Genomic DNA, 11,656 nt, shown 5'->3' with positions numbered 1-11,656 from the left:
CCATACATTTTATTTTTCTGATTAGGAAAATTTTTACAACAGGATGTAACAGCTGCAGTGTTGGATTGGGCTGCTCTAGAAACTGAGATGATGTTCCACAGGTAGCGTTTTAATTCAATTACATCCATGCTAATTTACACCAGATGCAGTCTGACCCACCTAGAATTTAAGATCATTTAGCATCCTGCATTAGAAAGTAACACAAAGCTACTTGTGATTTTAATGTGAAGAGACAGTTTGGTAAATCCAGACCAGAATTAACCACTTTGAATCAACCTCAGTCGTAGCAGCAGGCTGAACATTGAGGGTTGCACTGTATGAATGAGACACACTAATACAAGCAAATGGCATGAAACAGCAGAGATGCTTTGCTCTGATTAAGCCTCTCAAGACTCTATTCAGCAATCAGAGGGCTTGAAGCATATAGGGGACAGGATATTCTTTACAATGTGTTTTGAAGTGGAGCATTAAAGGTTCTTTCCCCAAACTGCAGCCATGTCTTTCCCCATATAGTAACCACCATAGCCTTTTCTCAGTATACTGGAAACCCTGAGGACTGGACAACATTTCTCTGTTTGTAGAAAGTTTAGAAGATTGCAGAGCAACCTCCAAGGGCTTGGAGATGTAAGATGGTTATCACGCTGCTCATGTATACTACACGATCTCACCAGTCTTAAAATTAATTCCTGTGAATACCTTAAAGCTACTGTTTTTGAAAGCTTTTCTAATGTGTTTTCTACTCATATTTTCAGAAGGAGATTTTGATAGTGGACATCTTGGTTTTGTGTCATGTAATTGAAATATTTTACTTTTCAAAGTTCACAGTATCTGCAAAATCAAGCTGTGGCTGCCAGTGACTTTTACAATCAGGTCTAAGCAGGGACAAATTGGATGTTCAGAATCCATGCGAGCATTTGGTCCTCAGTATATGAACATAGTAGAGAACATTTTGTCAAGACTCTTAGCTTCTGTGTTAATTCTTCCATCCAATTTCAAAACAATACAATACCAACGGTGTTAGCACTCCTCCTTTGCGATTTTTTTTCCCCTTGTCCAATTGGAAAACAGATAACTTGATTTATGAGAAATCATGGAAAAGATTATGGAATGACAATTTGTGACACTCAAAATTAATCTACTAGTTTCCTCCACCAACTTGTAACCATGCTTTGTCGAATATTATTTTAAAAAGTTAAAATCAAACCACTAAAACTTCTGCTACAGTTTAACACTGAAGCCATCTCTTAACCCCAATTTATCTCTATTACTCTCCCCTAATCACACACAGTAATTTGCATGTGTGTCTGTATCTAACCTTTCTTCCATGAAGAGTACAAGGTTGAAATCTTGACCCCACTGAAGCCTAGTTCTGTGTCATCTTGAGACTAGGACCTCTGAGAAGCATGTCAACAATATATTCTGATACAATGAACTAAGAGAAGAATAAGAAGAAAGATGAGATAACAATGACAGCATTTTCAAAGTCAGGTTTATTTAATAGTTTATTTGCAGCAAGAAAATTACTGCATTTTCTTTCTAAAAGTTTTGTAGAAAGACCATTAAGATACTGTAGATAATGTTGCAATACATTTGATAATTTAGCCTCTCTGCTATGCTTATTTGCTTGTTGACTAGAAGTCTAAAAGAGCAGAAAGTTTATGAGGTAAGAAACCAGTAGGCACATTATATTCTGTAATATCACACCAGATGAATACTGTTTTTTTGAATAGCTCACTAAACAGTGAGGGTCACAATTGCTTATCCTAGTCAATACTGATCATTGCATACAAAGAAAAAAAAAAGACCAAAACTGAAGAATATTGCTGGCTTCTGAACTTGTGGGGAGGTGAAAATTATTATTTTCAATTAATCGATAGAATATGAATTTAGTGAACTCTTCAGACCATTTACTGTCTTGATGTTCCTCAGAAAGCATTACAATAATTCCACAGTGTGATTTGTGTATTATGCTGTTGAGATTCTTCATTTCAATACTGCTAATATACTCAAAATTACTCCAGAAAGTGGGCCTGGAGATGCGCGCGGAGCAGCCCCAGGCCTGTAAGTGTGTGACGCGGCTGGCCCTGGGTGAGGAAAGGAGAGGGGGAGCCTCACTGGCGTGGACTGCGCCCTTGTGGGAGATGAGAGGGGAAGCCTCGGAGCACACAGAGGTTTGCAGGTCCGGTCTGGGGGAGGGAAGAGGTGTTGGATGGGCCGTGAGGGTCCTCGGACAGGCGGGAGGGCGGGTGGGGCAGCCCTGTATGAAGTGTCACAGGTGAGCAGTACATGGGAAGATATGAGGTAACACAGTGTGGGGGGGATAAGGTCAGGATGGATAGTAGGTTCTTCTGGAAAGTTAGGGGCTGGGGCCTTGAGAGGTACCTGAGCCCTGGGTGGGTATGGGGGCCAGAATGGTTTGGTTTTGGCTCACCTGCGGCTACTGCCCAGGTTTGGTATGTTCTGGATATATTTGTTCCGTCCTGAAAGGGTGGTCAGGACAAAGGGATGTTCCTGAGTATTTCCCTGGGATTGAATATTGATGGGTGGTAGAAAAGAAGGGAGTGAAAGGCTTGCCCTAACCATCTTAATGGGAAAGGAGCCTATGTACCCCTTTGTGGTTGCGAGCTGTGCTGGCAATGGTACATGCCTTGGTAGGGTCACCCATGCCAGACAGGTCAAAACCGTAGGGTCAGATACAATACAACCCTGGGCAGGATGAGCTTGTTAGCCTTCTGGCAGTCATCCTAGGAGACGGACAACTCTAATTCCAAACCCGGGTAGATGGAGCTCGCTTAGCCCTGTAAGGTCATCCATCTAAGAGGTCACTCTAATCAAACCTACATCCTGAGGACCTCACTGCCACCATCCAAGCTCGCTCGGCCCTGGTAGATGAACCTTAGGATTAAAGGGTGGGTCCAGTTCTGCACATACTGCGTCTCACCTAAAAAATCCACTGTGCAGGCTCAAAGGCTTTACCCACATTTGCAAAGCCCTGTAGCGATGGGCGAGGGTTGAAATGGCAGGTGAAAGGTGCACTGGAAGCTGCAGACCCAACCCTGCATGCAGGCGGTTCAGGATATTGGTTGTCAGTGACTGACCGGAGATGAGTCTCTTAGGAGCAGCATCCTGAATGATCAAGCAGCCTTTTTCAAGGAGACCACTGTTTGCTCCACTCGGACAGGGGCCTAGAAAAGGTGGCCTAACCAAAGCTCATCTTCCCCTTCACCTGGTTGGTTAACCGCAGACAATGGGCATCTTCTACTAATGCAGTCACACAAAGATCAAAAGACAAAGGCATACACCTGCCTCCAAAGGTGTACCCAAATTGACTCTTACATGCTGGAACATCAGAACCATGCTTGATATCGCAGATAGTGGACGTCCTGAGTGTTGCTCTGCCCTAATTGCCCATGAACTATCACGTCTTAACATTGACATAGCTTCTCTCAGTGAAGTTCATCTCCACAAGGAAGGTAGCCTTAGAGAACATGGTGCCGGTTGCACACTCTTTTGGTCAGGTAAACCCAGAACCAAAAGGCATCTCTCAGGAGTTGGCTTCGTGATTAAAAACGCCATTGTTCCTAAACTCGAAAATCTGCCAAGAGGTCATTCTGATCGCATTATCTCCCTATGCCTTCCACTACACAACAAGTAACATGTTGTCCTCTTTAGTATATATGCCCCAACTCTCCAAGCTGACCCTGCCAAAAAAGACAAATTTTACACAGACCTGCACCGCCTTACCCAAAAGGTCCCTGCAGATGATAAGATCATTATCCTTGGTGATTTCAACACCAGAGTAGGAAAGAACTTTGAAGTCTGGAAAGGAGGATTAGGCAAGCATGGTATTGGAAACTGCAACGATAATGGTCGACTTCTGCTAGAATTTTGTGCAGAGCAACAGCTCACCATCACTAATACTATCTCTCAGTATAAAAATAGTCTGAAGACAACCTGGATGCATCCTAGATCTAAGCATTGGCACCTCATTGATTATGTCTTGGTGCGCCACCATACCCGCATGATGCCTAGTGCAGAATGCCAAACAGACCATCAACTTGTGCACTGTAAACTTAACTTCAATCTTAAGTTCAAACCTAAAAAGGGCAGTATCCCAAGGAGGAGACTCCGAGTTAACAATCTCCAATCAGCCACAGTGAGAGACAGATTCCAGGCAAATCTTCAAACTAGGCTTGAAAATCATTCCACAGATTCTGTAGATGCCTCTCCTGAAACGCTTTGGCACCATATTAAAAACAGCATCCAGCAGTCCTCTGAAGAATCCTTAGGGTTCTCTTTCAAGAAGAACAAGGACTGGTTTGATGAAAACCATCAAGAGATCAAGGAATTGTTGAGGAAGAAGAGAACTGATCACCAAGTACACCTTGCACTGCCATCCTGTCACATAAAAGCAGTTCCAACAGAAACTCCATGACATCCAGAACAGTAGTGGATCAATCTAGCTGAAAAAACTCAATTATGTGCAGGTACGGGTGATTACAGAGGATTCTATGAGGCCTTGAAAACAGTATAAGGGTCTACATACCAGGTCCAAAGCCCTCTACTCAGCACAGATGGTCAAAAGCTTCTGACAGCTAAAACCTCCATTCTGAATCGATGGTCTGAACACTTTCAGACTTTTCAATACCAACTGTGTAGTCCAAGACTCAGCAATTCAGTCCATCTTACAACAACCAGTGAAGTATGAATTGCATACTGCCCCCACTTTGGGAGAAACCCTTAAGGCCATACAGCAGGTGAAAACTGGCAAGGCAGCGGGGGTTGATGGAATTCCACCTGAAGTCTGGAAACATGGGGGCCAAGCATTCCATGCTAAATTTCACGAGTTTGTGGTGTGCCGTTGAGAACTAGGCAAACTACCGTCAGACTTTTGTGATGCTGTCATCATCACCTTGTATAAGAAGAAGGGAGATAAATCTGACTACTCAAACTACCGGGGTATTACTCTCCATTGCTGGCAAAATCCTGGCAAGAATACTTTTGAACAGACTAATACCTGCTATAGCAGAAGAACTTTTTCCTGAAAGCCAGTGTGATATCAGAGCCAATAGGCATGATATTTGTTCGCAGACAACTGCAAGAGAATTGTAGGGAACAGAACAAAGGTCTTTATGCAACCTTTGTTGATCTCACCAAGGCTTTCGATACTGTGAGCAGAAAAGGTCTGTGGCAGATTTTGGAACGTTTAGGTTGTCCCCCCACGTTCCTTAAAATGATCATCTTATTTCATGAGGATCAGTGCAGCCAAGTCCAATATGGTGATGGACTTTCTAAGCCCTTTCTAATAACTAATGGTGTGAAACAAGGCTGTGTTCTTGCACCAATTCTATTCACAATCTTTTTCAGCATGACGCTCCAAAGGGCCACAGTAGACCTTGATGATCAGGATGGTATCTACATTCGATACCGTACTGATGGAAGCCTATTCAACCTGAGGTGACTGAAGGCCCACACTAAGACGTTAAACCATCTTGTCCGGGAGCTGCTTTATGCTGATGATGCCGCCCTTGTCACCCACACAGAAGCAGCTCTGCAGCGTTTAATATCCTGCTTTGCAGAGGCTGCTGAGTTCTTTGGGTTGGAAGTCAGCTTGAAGAAGACAGAAATTCTCTATCAACCTGCACCTCAGGAAGTCTTCCATCATCTTCATATCATCATTGGTAAATCAGTCCAACAGTTTAATTACCTAGGTAGCCTCATCTCCTCGGATGGTAAGATTGACGAAGAGACAGACAACAGGTTAGCAAAGGTATATAGTGCCTTCGGAAAGCTTCATAAAAGAGTTTGGTGAAATAAAAACACTTGAAGAAAAGTACCAAGATCAGTGTTTACAGAGCCATAGTGCTGTCTACTCTTTTATATGGATCTGAATCACGGGTCATCTACCGCCACCACCTGCAGCTCCTAGAATGCTTCCATCAACGTTGCCTCTGTACAATCCTAAACTTCCACTGGTCAGATTATGTGACCAATACATCTGTTCTAGAACAAGCAGCAGTCACAAGTATTGAGGCCATGTTACTGAGAACACAGCTGCGCTGGGCAGGGCACGTCTCAAGGATGAAGGACCACCGCCTCCCTAAGATCTTGCTTTATGGTGAACTTGCCACTGGCTACCGCAAGAGTGGAGCCCCGAAGAGAAGATACAAGGACTCTCTGAAACAACATCTCACCCTTGGCCATATTGATCAACATAACTGGTCTACTCTGGCCTCCAGTCGGGAGGTCTGGAGACACACTATCTGTAGCGCTGCTGCTTCCTTTGAGAACACACGCAGGATCACTCTAGAGGAGAAAAGACAATGCAGAATATCTTGCAGAATATACCACCTAAGGAGTCTTTCTGTTGTGCCTTTTGTAACCAGACTTGTGTATCTCGTATTGGCCTTTTTAGACACCAGCGCGCTTGTAACAAATGTGGGTAGAGCCCTCCTCAAATCTTCATTCGCGAAGCCCAGCCATGACTCCAAAATGTGTCATAAGAAGAAAAAAATTATTAATATGGAGTCAACATAATTGAAAAACCAGTAATTTGAAATAAACAAAATTTCACAAGAAACATGGATGTAAGATAGGGTTGAATCTTAGGGTCAATTTATGTTTAAATTAGAATGAAATCACCATTAAAATAATTTACAGGATATGTCTGGGCATTGAAACTGGATTGTATAAGAAAATTGTTCTCCATTTCTTGGATTCAGCATGAATATCATTGCTGTTCCTAAACAATTTCTGAAGATTGCCTTTTGTATTGTAATGGAATTGTTGTTCAAATATGGCTTACTACGTAAAATTAGAGCTGTTATATTGTCCATTATGGTTTTTTGCTAACCTATAAGGAGTTTATGATGTCTCTACAAGTCATAGAAGATTCTGCCCTCTGGTACCCCATGGACTGTTCTACTACTGCTGTACTTCATGAAGACTGACTCCAAGAATAAATGCAGCTTCTGCAACTGAAAGGATAAAAAAGAAAAATAATAATAAAAATTGTGTGCCCATCATACCTGCCTCTTAAATTTAATAAGAAATCAATATCACAGACTTCTTGTAAATTTTTTTTAAAGTCTAGATTTTTACTATGCTAAGTGTTATTTGGGGGTGGCCCAAAAGGACATTCACAAATATATAATTTGTACATACACAGACTAAAACTACTAAAAGGCATGCAAAACTTCATTTTCTAAAAGAAATCCCAGGGATGAAAGAACAGAGATCTTACAATAATTATACCTATTTCTTTTCAGGAATGGAGATTTGTTCTTATCCTTATCAGTAAAAAAACCCCAAACCTCCACAACAACCCACCAAAAAAACTTGTTTTTCATCTATGTCTATTCTTATAGAAGAAGACATCAGCTGAAAAAAAACTAAAAAACCCAAATACTAAGCTACTTAAAGAGTAAAAGAAAATCGGAGTATTCAGCAATGTCTGAACTGTTCTTTAAATCTATTATTATTCAATATGATGAAGTATTTTATCAGAATCTACATAAACCGAACATGATGGATCCTGCTTGTCAGATTGAATTATTAAACTTTTAGCAGATGGGAAAAAGGAACACTGTTGAATATTTCCACGTTTTCTGCTTGTGATCAAAACCAGTATGTTTTGTGTATTTAAAATTAACATTACAAGAAAAGGAGTTCATCTATACAGATTTGTTTGTTGGTATGTAACTGGAAAAAAATATCATTTAAAATGACACTTTAGTCTTGAATTACAGCTATTTTGTTGTGACTACTATGCAATCTTACTCTGTTTATCAGTGTAAAATGTTTTTATAGCTTATCAAAAATCATATTTTCCTTTTTCTGGTTCATTTATCAACAGAAATAGGAGATAAGCAAAACTAAAATCAAAATCTATGTCCACTGGTTCAATGCTAGAAAATTGGACTTTCTTTCTATAGGAAGAAATCACCTGCATATACTACTATTTTAGATGAATTGCAGTTTATGCATTATCCATACATAAAAAGAAGGAACAGTATCCTTGCACAAAAAGAAGGAACCTCCAGGGGTACCTAATCAAGCCAAAATATCCTATGAGGAACTATATTACAACACATGAGTATCACATGTTCAACAGCTAGCAGTTTTGGAATGATGGGAACATTGGAAACAACTGAAGATAGGAGTTCCAATATGTTTTTGTTAATCAATACATCATCACATTTGAAGCTTTATACTAATCTCTTTAAATTTCTTGTAGAACAACAAAATACGTATATAATCATTTTTGTCTGTAACAACAAGAAGCAACAGTATGTTTAAGCTCCTAGTCATCCAGACAGACCCAGTCAATAAAAAGTCCTCATTTTATGAGGAGTGGAAATAAAAGGACTTAATGCTAAGTGAGGGTTCTCTTGGAAGACCGTATTAAACCAAACTGTGCTTTTTAATGCAACTTGGAAAGCTGTCTCCTGAAGTTCTTCTGCTTTGTCTTTGTGAATGCAGTTACACGACTTTGCAAAAAACTCAAACAAAACTAAACCTGAAGAAAAAAACATTTAACTCCTCCTGCCCTCCTCCCCTCCAATTTTACTATGGTCCTCTAAATAGCCCAGAAGAGATAAATCAAAGCCTGAACAGTAACCTTACACTTACATACTTGCTAAATGACTTTTTTACAGTCTGTTATTGCTAGAAATTGGATTGCTTTTAAACTAATGTTGTCTGGCGGGCAGAAGTGAGTGAAATCACAAAGCCTGGAGGAACACTAATTACTTGTTTTAATTAGCAGCAACTTTCACTAGAGTATAATCTCCCTACAGGCCACTTTTCAGTAGGTGTGGAAAATTAAAAAAAATTGAGATGTAGAAACAAACCAATAATCTCTAATTTACCCCTAAATGAGAGCTGTGCTCTTATTCCAGCCTAGGCATAGGCTTTAGTGGGAGCTGCTCACCCCAAGAGGAGTGGTGCCTGCAGCACTGGCTGTTCCACTTGGAGACCTTTGGCAATCAGCCGCACAAAGTGGCCCCTTATTTTATGCTGCTACATCATAAAACTGCTCCTTTTGTTCCATTTCCTCCCTTTAAACGGCCTTAATCCTTTTCTTTTCAGGCTGGCCCTGTGGTGAATTCCTCAGGGACATCTCACTTGCCACAAGGATTGCAGTGGCCCACTTGGAGAAGCTTTCAGTTGTTTTCCAATTCTTTGGTTTCTTATTTTCTACATTAAATCACACTTTTCATTCCCATCAACATAGAGGAACTCCCTTAATGATAACAGAGAGACAGAAATTCCTCCACTCCTGCCTATGACACCATTTTGCTGCTGAGAGGCATCTCACCAGTATGGAAATCAAACATGGCTTCCAGCAGGTGGACAGTGCGGAAGGTCACGGGCTCAGAAGCAGGGAGACTATGGAGAACTTGGCTTTCCACAGCAAATTAAGTCATCCATGAGACCTTTTTCATTTACTGGGAACTGGATTTATGGATGCTTTTAAGGCCTGAAAGAGCTTGAATACAGATGTTCCTTGTGGAGGGTACCTGGGCTTGTGTGGTTACATGACCAACCCAGATGATTATTGTGGAGGGTACATGGGTTTGTGTGGCTGAATGATCAACACAGATGATTACTATTTTTGTTAATAACAGGTGACACAAATTTCTTATTGCTTAAGAAAGGGCTAGGAAAAATACTAATATCTTTGTTAAACATTTTATGCAATCATAAGAATATGCTAAAGCCCATTGCAGATGTAAATATATGTTGGATTATAGAAGATATATCCATATATATCCTGGATATATATAAAAATGAAATGATCCTTTCAGTTTAATAAATTTTGAAAAATAATTTGTCTTTTAAGAAGAAAAAAGTGAATGTTCCCATTATTTGCATTAGTTTACATCAAGCAAACCAAGCTTCTTGAAACAATATGACTTCTGCAGGGCATGAATTTGGGTTTTACCCGACTGTAGAGCTATGCCAACTTTTGCTCCTTGTCTGGTGAGAATACCTTTGACTTTTTGATCTATCATTTTTTTCTGTCTCTGTGCTAACCCTTTTTAACAGGAATTTGAGAAGGGCAATGTAGAAAAATGTTATCCAATGATGAACACATTTTTATGTTATGTGTACACATATATGTACACATACATGCATGCTTCAGGACATCATAAAAATCAGTCTATGCTGACATGTGACTATTGGCGTAGTATAGATAACACAGGAAGACTATGCTCCCAGAAATGCAGTGACAGCTGCCACCTCCTGATCAAAGTATTCATATTTTGGCCTTAATGAATCTGAATGTAATGATACAAGAAAAAAAAAAAAAGAAAATAAAAAGGAAGACTTTTTAACCACTGCTTTTTATTTGTTTTGTATTCTGTCTTATAAAGTTGCAAGTCTGTATTTTAATATCTCTATGTGAAAATGTTTTGCAGCTTTATCCTTTTGTTACATTTTGTCATGTAAAGGTAGAGTTGCCACATCTTGTAATATATTCCAAAACATGTTTTATGATGGATTTCAGATATGAAAGTGAGTAACTGCTTTTGTAAAAAAAAAAACCCACCAAAAAAACCAATCAAGCAAAAAATCTCCAAACAAAACCCACAGCCCCTCCCAAACCAACCAACCAAAACAAAACAAGACAAACAAAAAACAAAAATAAAAACAAACAAAGAAAAAACCCCACAAAAATACCCCCCCAGACAAAAAGCTCCACACCTAGAAGCAAAAATCCCAACAAGCTCAAGAGAAAATAAAAATCTCAAGGGCAAAAAATTGAAAGCGCCAAGGAAAAGCTTCGGACATTATCACACAGTGGATTCTCATTTGTGCCATCTTTGCCTAAGAAGGAAAAGCGTCATTCCTCTAATAAATAACCTTTTTACCATCTGAGGGAAAATAGGGAGGAATACAAGTTGAAAGATATTCATTGAGCACATTAAAGCAGCACTCTTGTCACCATGCATCAATACTACCAACCTGCATCCTCAGTAAGAGGTGAAAGACAGTTTTGGGTAATAAGGAGAGAAGAACTGTAAAGTCTATAGCATGACAACAATAATAATAACAACAACAATAACAATAAAAATTTGATTTTTTTGGCCACACTCCTCAGGACGCTGGATTTTGTCACAGTTTTACCACGATAGGCATGTGCTGGATTTCATTTTCTCTGCCTCTTTAAACTGTCTGCAACGAGCTGGTTGCCTGGAAGACAGAGACTGAGAAAAGGAGAGATTTGAATGAAAAAAGTAAACATTACCAACAAAGACTATAATTGAAAGAGGTTTCGTGAACAAGGGGTGTTGTCGGAAAGCAGAATAGGCGAGGGTGGGGCTGCCAGGGGCTCTTTGTCTCTGTGCACACTGGAGCTGCCTGTTGTGCTGCATTGTACTAGGCAGGACTTTACCATCTCACAAGCAGGCTAGTAGCTACCTGCACAAACAAATGGAACTATAAAGCTTAAATATTTATAGCTGTTTCTGATTCTATTTTAATAATTAGTGGCCACCTCTACTTTCACGGCCTAGTTTTGTCGTTTTGTTTCTCTCTCTATTTTTTTTTAATGGATTGTACTAATTGTTCGTTAGGGTGCCGAACACCACCACTTCTGAAGCTGTTCTGTGGATGCTCTGCCACCCAGAAGTGACTGAGGAAAAATGGC

The 11,656-nt window shown here is 40.1% G+C and overlaps 1 long non-coding RNA gene across 1 annotated transcript; it reads left to right on the top strand.

Annotated features, from left to right (window-relative positions):
* The first annotated feature begins 2,020 nt into the window (after window positions 1-2,020).
* Window positions 2,021-10,326, top strand: LOC113953566. Its single transcript, XR_003529922.1, has 2 exons — window positions 2,021-2,171; window positions 9,091-10,326. It is a non-coding gene; the product is annotated as an uncharacterized LOC113953566 (long non-coding RNA).
* Window positions 10,327-11,656: the final 1,330 nt, after the last annotated feature.

The sequence above is a fragment of the Corapipo altera genome, unplaced genomic scaffold (assembly GCF_003945725.1).
Source record: "Corapipo altera isolate COAL_440 unplaced genomic scaffold, ASM394572v1 61281, whole genome shotgun sequence".
Classification (NCBI taxonomy): domain Eukaryota; kingdom Metazoa; phylum Chordata; class Aves; order Passeriformes; family Pipridae; genus Corapipo; species Corapipo altera.
This window is presented reverse-complemented; position numbering and strand designations above follow the sequence as displayed.